This window comes from Ictidomys tridecemlineatus, chromosome 13 (genome assembly GCF_052094955.1).
Source record: "Ictidomys tridecemlineatus isolate mIctTri1 chromosome 13, mIctTri1.hap1, whole genome shotgun sequence".
NCBI classification, from domain to species: domain Eukaryota; kingdom Metazoa; phylum Chordata; class Mammalia; order Rodentia; family Sciuridae; genus Ictidomys; species Ictidomys tridecemlineatus.
Window position 1 is genome coordinate 87,017,680 of NC_135489.1, and position 9,389 is coordinate 87,027,068.

At 35.0% G+C, this 9,389-nt stretch overlaps 1 pseudogene; it reads right to left on the reverse strand.

Annotated features, from left to right (window-relative positions):
• Nucleotides 1-365: 365 nt before the first annotated feature.
• On the reverse strand, nt 366-997 carry LOC144370203 (ras-related protein Rab-6A-like; annotated as a pseudogene).
• Between the last annotated feature and the right edge of the window lie 8,392 nt (nt 998-9,389).

A 9,389-nucleotide genomic window follows, 5' to 3' on the forward strand; every position in this document is an offset into this window, starting at 1 on the left:
TGCTGCTGAGAACATATTGCTCCTTAACCAAGCCATGCTCATATTGTTGAGATTTCCATCATTTTAAAGTACATTATCTTAACATAAAAAAAGAAAAGATGTAAAAAATGTATCTGATATTTAAGGTTATCACTGGAATATGCTGGAATCTTTTGTTTCTTTGTAAAATATAAACAATGAAGACACTGACTTTTTTGTGCATGTGAAGCTAATGGATCATGTCCACGATATAGGCAGCAATGATGAATTGCAATACGATATTACTAAAGGGAAAAGGTTCAAGACAATATTCACACTGCAATCAATGAGAGTAAAGAAGCTAAAGCAGTGAGCTTCTGGAGAAGGGTTGAAGATGCCATGAGAGATTAGCAGGAACAGTTTCCTTCACTGACTAGATGCTCCTGAGGCTTTTCCAGTTTAATATCAATCATATCTTCTCTGCTTCTGTCCTGTGTGCTTTCCATCCCAGGCAAAGCAGCTGCTACACGTCAGAAAAGCTGCTTTACATTGTATCCTGCTTTTGCTCTGGTTTCAATGAACATAATATTCAGCTCTTTGGCTTTCCTCTCTCCTTCCTCAATTGGAACTTGCCTCTTGTCAGCAATATCTGTTTTATTTCCTACTAGCATGGTGATAACATCACTTCCTCTTTCTGTTCTGACATCAGCAATCTATTTTGTATTTGCTGGAATGAGTTAACTTTTGTCATATCATAAACAACAACTGCCACAGTGGAGTCACGAATGTAGCTAGGAATCAAGCTCCTGAACCACTCTTGACCTGCTGTGTCCCATAACTGCAATCATACTGTTGGATCCTCCAAGTACATGATTTTTGATAAAAAGTCAATGCCAATTGTTGCCTGATAAGTGTTGTCAAAACTGTCATTCATGAATCTGGTGATCAGGATCAGGGACGTTTTTCCAACGCTCTGCTCTCCTAGGAACACCAGCTTGAATTTCCTTAGCAGATTCCCGAAGTCTCCACCCATGGACATGATGGAGCCTGAGGAGCTGCCACCTCCTCAGCCCAAAGATCTCCCAGATCCACGTTGCTCCAGCCAGCTGATGAAGAAGGCGAGCAGAAGGGCGGGCCCCTGCAGGGCCGGGCAAAGGAGCAAGGCTGGAGGGCAGCAGGATCTCCATAGCACACAGCCGCCTTCCCGCAGAGTAGCCTAGCACCCAGTGAGGCCAGCCTCAGCAAAGGGAAGGAGGGCGGTGTTGGAGGCTGCCAGGGGTTTCCAAGGGGCTCCAGAGGCTAGCGCATTCTCTTTCCCTCAGAACCCAGCCCAGAGAATAGGGTGGGAGAGGCTGAGGGTGGCAGGGCTGGAACCACAGATGCATCTGGAACCTTTCACACGCAGTGCCCCGACTCCCACAGCTGCAGCTGCAGCAGCCCAACTTGCCCATGCCTTCTATCTTGTTACAAAAAATTTTCACCACCCCAAGAGGAAACTGATCCCCATTCTCCCCTGTCTACCCTTTGGCTATTGTGAATAGTGCTACCCTGTACATAGTTCTACATAGGTGTAGATTTGTTTTGTTATCAATTTTTAATTCTTTTGGTATGTAACTAGGAGTGGAATATCCAGATTATATGATTAATTCTATGTTGAAATTTTTGAGGAACCTTTATTATATACTTTTTGTGTGCAGCATTTTTTGTGTGTTTGTTTCAAAATAACACTTGTGGTTATAAAGAATCACACCTGAATGCATGTCCCTAAACTTATGGCATACAAGGTAATAGGTTCATTCTCAATATGCTTATGAAAAAAAAAACTTCAAATATATTTTTATCATATTTGTGGGATAATAGTTTTCTTTACAGCTGGTCACTCTATAACAGAGATGATCCAAGCAATTACTAAATTTGGTTTCAATATCTAAAGATACATAATTGATTTCATCTCAATCATTCCCTTGTATTAACATTTCGCTCACAGATTATACCTTTATATTTAAAAAATTCCATTTTTACCTATTGACCCATGTTGACTTTAACAATAAAATAGAAAGAAAAAACAGAGCACAGGTTTGATTCCAGTTCACAATTGTGTGTAAATGTTGTATATTTAATTATTACCATTTTATGAAAATAAGATTTTACTGTATCCCTATAAAAATGCAGTAACAGGGCTTGGGCTGTGTCTCAGTGGCTTAGTGGTTTATTGGCATGTGTGAGGCACCAAATAGAAAAATAAATAAAATAAAGTTATATACAACTAAAGATATTTTAAAAAAATGTAGCAACACTTTCTCAGGCATACCTGAGCACTGCGTCAGTAATTCATCACTTGGTCTGGATAGGGTGCTGACACCTGCTCTAGTCTTAACTTCACCAATAATATTTATGTTGATAAGTATGGTACAACCAAGGCATTCTCTTTTCAAATAAGCATCAAAATAAGAAGCAAATTTAAATTATGTGTGTTTGTCTACTTCTAGTAATATGTATACCACACTTCAGAAAATGCTGATATAAGAGGGGCTATTTTTTTTTAAAGCTGCACAAGCTATCCTCACCCATTTTATTGCCAAAGAAAGAGGAAGTTTCCACCTCTTCTTCAAATGGAAAAAGTATAGACTCCTCATAAAAATTGGAAATAAATATGAAGGTCTATTCCTCTTAACTTCCCAAGAGAAAAGTTAAGTGTCTTTGGGGAGCATCTTATAGAATCCCAGCTGGAAAGACGAGTACCATCGGCAGGGCTCACAATCACTTGCACTTAGCAACATCTTCCACTGGGTGATGCACTCATCCTGTGATTTCATAGGATACTTTGGATTTGAAGAGTAATAATCTCCAATTTAAACAGTATGCTATATTTATTCCTAGTATGTCAATCCCTAGAATATTTTAAACCCAATTAATTGGTGAACAAATCATTTTCCTTTTTTAATATGGAGATTATCATATCATCCTTCTATTTATCCTAATTCTGAGGTAAAACATATTTAATGGTGTTTCCAAGTGCAAGTGTCCATTATTGTATACAAAAATAGGATATGACTAAGAAACTGTATAAAAAACAATTTTCTATCTGAAGACTTTACCATCACTGGCTCACACAACTAACAGGAGTGAGTTTCAATTAAAGATCAAAACATCTGAATATAAACCTGTTCTCAAAGTATTTTGAAAATCAATCCACGATATATTAAAATAATTTAATAATATACATATCGAGGTGCGGTGGTGCACACCTGTAATCCTTGGGGCTCAAGAGGCCTAGGCATGAAGATCTTGAGTTCAAAGACAGTCTCAGCAAATTAAGGAGGCCCTTAGCAACTTAATGAGACTATCTCCGTAAATAAAGTATTTTAAAAAGAGCTGGGGATGTGGCTCAGTGTTTAAGCACTCCTAGGTTTAATCACCTGGTACCAAAAGAAAAAAAAAAAAGAAATGTAAAGTTAAATTTGATAATATATGTAAACTGCCTAGTATCAGATCCATTTATTTCACAGCCATTTAAGGAATGGCAGCTTAGATCCTGCAAAATCACCTGGCTTGCCTTGGAATTCATGAATCTTCTGGATTAAGCTCCAGTTGTTGGGTCTGCTGTATCCTGTTTTATTCCCCTACTTTAATACCAGCACATTCAGCCTCATCTGATAATTACATATATTTATATGTAACTATGTTTTATTAAGTTATATGTACCTCTGAAGGAACCTCAAAGCTTTTAAAATAAAATGTAATTTGAATTTTAAAAAATAGATTTCTTGGATTATAACATATATCATAAAATTCACCTGGAAAAGTATACAATTCAATGTTTTTTAGTAAATTTACTGAGTTGTGCCAACATCCACCATGATAATTTTAGAAAATTTCCATGTTTCCCCAGAGATCTTTCAAATCCATTTATTCTCAGTTCCCATGCTGTAGATTTTGTAAGGAATTAGTTTTTGCATTTCATTTAAGAATGGTAGCCATGATATGGAGAAGAGATATAAGGAACCTAAGCCCAAAAGCTAGCATCTCTCTCTCTTTTCTTTCCTCCCTACTTTTCATCTATCCAGGTTATATTTATTGAACACTCAGTATGTAACAGTATGTCCAACTGTCTTCTGCCAGTTCAATGGCATTCATAAAAGGGCTGTCATGTATAGTGTTCTAGTGTAGTTTTGTTGTTAAAATACCTAAGTTTTATTTTAGTCTACAGGACAGATTTCTGAAATGGTTTTATATATAATTTAAAATTTAGGGCTGGGGTTGTGGCTCAGTGGTACAGCATGCGTCTAGCATTGCAGAGCCCTGGGTCCAATCCTCAGCACCACATATAAGTAAATAAATAAAATAAAGGTATTGTGTTTAACTACAACTAAAAAGTAAATATTTTTTAAAAATTAAACATATAGAAGAGAAAAAACATTTAACAAACACAAGTAATGTCACCTTATTTTACATGGTGCACTTTAATGTACTTGATATAATTAATTTATTATCTTTTTTTATCTCTTCCTTCTCAAGAAGGAAATTGAGATCAGGCAGGTACATTTCACAAAGCAGGCAAAAAGTGATTTTAAATTTAAAATACTATAAATAACTGACATAATGGCTAAGAAAAGTATAGTTTTTAAGCAAGAGTTAATTATAGCCTAGCTAGGATAAAGTACCTGTGTAGTAGATTTTAAATTTAGATTTTAGTAGATTTTAAATTTAGAACTCTATAAATAACTGACACAATGGCTAAGAAAAATAGAGTTTTTAAGCAATAGTTAATTATAGCCTAGCTAGGATAAAGTACCAAGTCTACTTTCTGGACAAATTTGCTAGGATAAGAATTGTATATCTGTGTTATTTTTATTTTGTTGCTTCATACTATATAAATTATTTCTCAAAACAGCCATTTGACATGTTAAAGTGTCCTCCTCATCCAAGTACTTTCATGACTGCTAACTCATTTTGTACTTGTTGGGTGGGAACTATTAGCTCCATTTGATGAATAGGCACATAAACTACGAATGCCAAAGTTAACCTAAATTCACATAGATATTTGTGCCCTTACCCAACACAGACCAACCTCAAGTCTTATGTTCACAATTCTATTTAACCCAAACAAATACAACCAAGAAGACCTTTCTGGTTAGAAGTCATTCCTTTAGGAAAATCCTAACCCATCATTTCACATTGTAGATGGGTTTAGACTGCAACCTATCCTGCCCTAATCTCTGAAAATTGCCACAAGATAAATTTAATTATTTCAATTAAAAAAGCATGTCTGGGAATCTTGCAACATTCAAAGATTATAACTGACGATGTATTTCCTTGCAAACAAAATGGAAAGGGACATTATTATTGGCTAGGGATGAATATAAAAGTATAGTTACACTCACTTCAATAGCTTTCAAGGAGTGTTTCCTATGCTTTCAGATTTTGTGGACCAGTGAAATTTCAAAAAACATCTTGTGGTCCTGTACAGGGTAGCCAACTTAATTTTTCAAACTAAGAACATTTTAAAAGGCAACCTCTCATCCACAATTGCAAAAACATTTGAAAATCAAACATGCCTTTTTATTCTTGCCTGTAACTCATTTGTCATCAACATCTCAACTAACCCTCCTCATCTGGCAATAAAGCCTGACCTAAACTGACATGAGGCTATTCACCGGCTTATTCTATCATGTAGAATAAACATTCTTATGTTTCACTGCAGAAACATTACTGTAATTGATTAGGGAGTGTCCTCTCAGACCCTGCTGTGGCTGTTATGTAATATAGGATACATGGACTTTATTACCTTTCCAGAATCCAAAATGAACCTAAATTCTGAAACATATGTTGTCTCAAGTATTTCATAAGGGTACAGATTCACAGTACCTGGTCATGAATGTTTCATTAAAAGAAAGGGCAAATTTCAATTTAAATCATCAGTAAGTATGAAGGACAATCTTAGAATAAAAGATAATCCTTTATATTCAATAAAATTTAGCTTTCTGAGGAAAAATCAAGTTGTTGCTTTTTATATGTCACTGAAGATGATATTAACCAACATATGAGATTCACTGCCATTGGAAAATGTCCTACTCAGATGGCTCCACATTTAAAACATGACCTTTGGAGCTTTATTTATAGTATGAAGCAGGACACATAGAATAGGAATGAATTATGCCATGCTGTGGCTCCTGTAGGACACAGATAAATTATAATTATACAGCAAAAGAACCAGTGATGTGGAATCTATCTAATAACAGAATTTTATTTTTTCCCTTAAATTACCTTTAGTGTTTACAAATTGGAAGTGCTTAGAATGCTGGACCTGATCTAAGAAAGTTCTCTGATTTAAAAAAAAAAGTTCAAATTAATGAACATGAATATGTATACAGATAAATCTAGAAAATCAAAAGATGTATCCTGCTTGTCAGAATACTGGACGACATGGAGGAAAAAAATCACTAGCAAACCATCTTTTTGCATAAGAATCTTATGGCATTTTTGTATTGTTTATTTCTACACTGCCTATTTTCTGAATAGTTTGAGATATTGGCAAAATGGATACTTGGACATGTCAAATTTTATCCTAGCAGATACTAATGAATTAAGTGTCCAGTAGTTTAAGAGAAATAATTAAGTCTCTGCTATAAGGGCTACCAGCTGCATGTATAAACAAGACAATAAATTATTCAGTTTGACAACATTTAATGAGTTTCTACATGAGATAAATCACTAGGCTACCTGCAGGAAATGAATGGCTAGATAATAACACTTAATTTTTCTCATAAACTTCATGGTCTAGTCAGGAGAGACTATTAAAAAATATTGCACAAGTAAGTTCTAAGTGTTTTAGTAGATGTGCAGTCAAATACTATGGGACAGAAAAGCATGTAATTTTGATTGGAGGCAAGCTGCACAGTACTAATGTTCAGTAAGAGCAAAGGCACAGAGGAAGGTCTTATTGAAACTTCAGAGGCCTAATTACAGAAAAAGATTATGGTGTCTCCCTCATTGTGTATGTCAAAATATAAATAGTTCTAAACTGTGAATTAGTTGTAAGGAAGTCAAATAAAGATTTAATTTCTTTGGTGATTAGAAATATAATGCTCATGAAATATCAAATACACTTTTTTTCACCTCATGGTTTGGTACCTATGCCTTGAGGAACACAGCATTATTGCAGAAATAAAAACAAGGTGGCAACTTGAGGAAGGATAAATGATGTGATAAATTAATAAAAATGAAAAGTGGCAAAAGAGGTAGTTTGGGAGTCCAGTGAAATGCTTTCTATGACATGCAAAGGACATGAGACTTTTTAAAAACTCATATTCTTATTTTTAAATAACTAGGAATAGATTACATACAATAGATTTTTAAATTAGCTTCATTCAAAAATGGTTATTATGAGAAAACAGTAGGAGTTTTTCAAATAATGCCAAAATTATCTGAAAACTCATTTTAGTCCCAGCAGCCTCATTTATTAAGCCATTATTTCTATAATATAATTAGGTAGAAACTAAACCAGCAATAATAATAAATGAGTAAACTAGTGTTGGGGTTTTTGTTTGCTGTTGTTGTCATTGTTTGTATATTTTTTTGAGATGAGATATCATTATGCTACCAGGCTGACCTCAAAATTCTGGACTCAAGAAATTCAGCCTCCTTAGCATTTTGAGTAGCTGGAACTACAGGTGTGCACCACCATGCCCAGCAAGCTAGTTAGTATTACTTTGAACAGCACTCAATTTGGCAAGCAAAATTCCCATAAATTATAATAAAAAATGTGGAGGTTGCCTGCAGTAAATCACTGTTTATAAGAACAACCACAACAAGAACATGTGACATACCTGAACATCCAATAGAAGAGTAGTAATCTTTAAAAATCCTGGTAGTGAGAAAATAGGTAACATCAACTTAAAAATCAAAGGATAGAAACTGTTCTTTTCATTTCCTTTCCTGAAGAGTTCAGTCAAAATCCTGTTATTGGGGCCCAGCAAAGCAGACATGCCCTGATAGGGGGACTAGGGGAGACCTGGCACAGTAAGTTGAAGCCTGAAAAAAATGAAGAGGATATTCATTCTGGGAGCTTGCAGCTGCAGCCAGGCATAGACTGTTGGAGGCCAAGAGTAAGGAGGGTATTCAGAGAGGGGGAGGGCAAAAGTGCATTAACAGATTTAGTGTTGGCCTACATCAGAACCAGTCAAATATTGGGAGTCACATTTTTTTAATGTTAGTTATTGAAAAGTGAAAATATGAAAAAAAGAAAATTTAGAATTGCCTTGAATTAGAACTTGAGGTATTAGAAAGAACTCATGGTCTTCCATGTATAAACATTTGGAAATACAGATATTAATATGTATATGGGTATGTTCCCTAACTCTTCTACCAATTGGGCTTAGGAGCAGCAATACCCCAATATCAATGAGTACTTTTGGCACACAGATTTTGGTTCCAGAAACCATTCTCTGCTAAGGGAAAAAGTACAAAAAAGTACAGAAAAAAAGCTCATTTTGTTCAGAAAAAGTACAAAATGAATTTAGAGGTAAAGAACAATGATAGATACATGTTTAAACCACACAGAAACAAATTGAAAGGGCCTCCGACTGGCCAAATCTGAGAGCATTTGGCACCAAAATAAATAACATTGTAAATCTTTGAATGAGGCTGACTCCATACTCATAGAAATAATTACATGAAATATTGAAAGTTTGATGAGGAATGTTCCAAAAATACTCCTCATTGACCCATAAATAATGCTAACTAGAAAGAGAAGAAAAAAATAGCATTAGAGAAATCTGACCAATACCACCATAATCAAGTTTTTGTCAGTATGAGACAAATTAAAATCAGGTGCCAACTGATAGGATGCATAGAAAAGATCAGATAACCTGTGCAATTCCTGAAGAAACAAAATCCAAATATGATCATGATGGACCATTAAGACTAACAGAAGTGCTGGGCATATAGCTCAGTTGATAGAGTGCTTGCCTCACATGCACAAGGCCCTGGGTTCAATCTCCAATAAAACAACAACAACAACAAAAGACTAACAGAAAGTGAAGAGACATTCTACGAAATAATGGCCCACAGCTTTCAAAAGTGTCAAGGTCATGAAAGTTAAGGAAATATTGGGAAGTGTCTCAAATGGAAGATAATAAAGAGACATTGCAATTAAATGTAATACAGGATTCTAAACTGGAACTTTTTGTTGTCAAGAATACATTGGGGATAATTGGGAAAAAATATGAAATGAGCTTTGATCAGAGTTTAGTGATGTATTAATGTTAATTTCCTGAATTTGATGGGTGAATTCATGTAATCTAAGGAAAATGTTCTCATTTATAGGTACTAGAGAATTTTAGGCTGAAAGGCACTGTATTATCAACTTATTCAAAATGACTTAAGCAAAAGAAATACTCTGTGTTCTAATCTTACATTTTTTGTATATT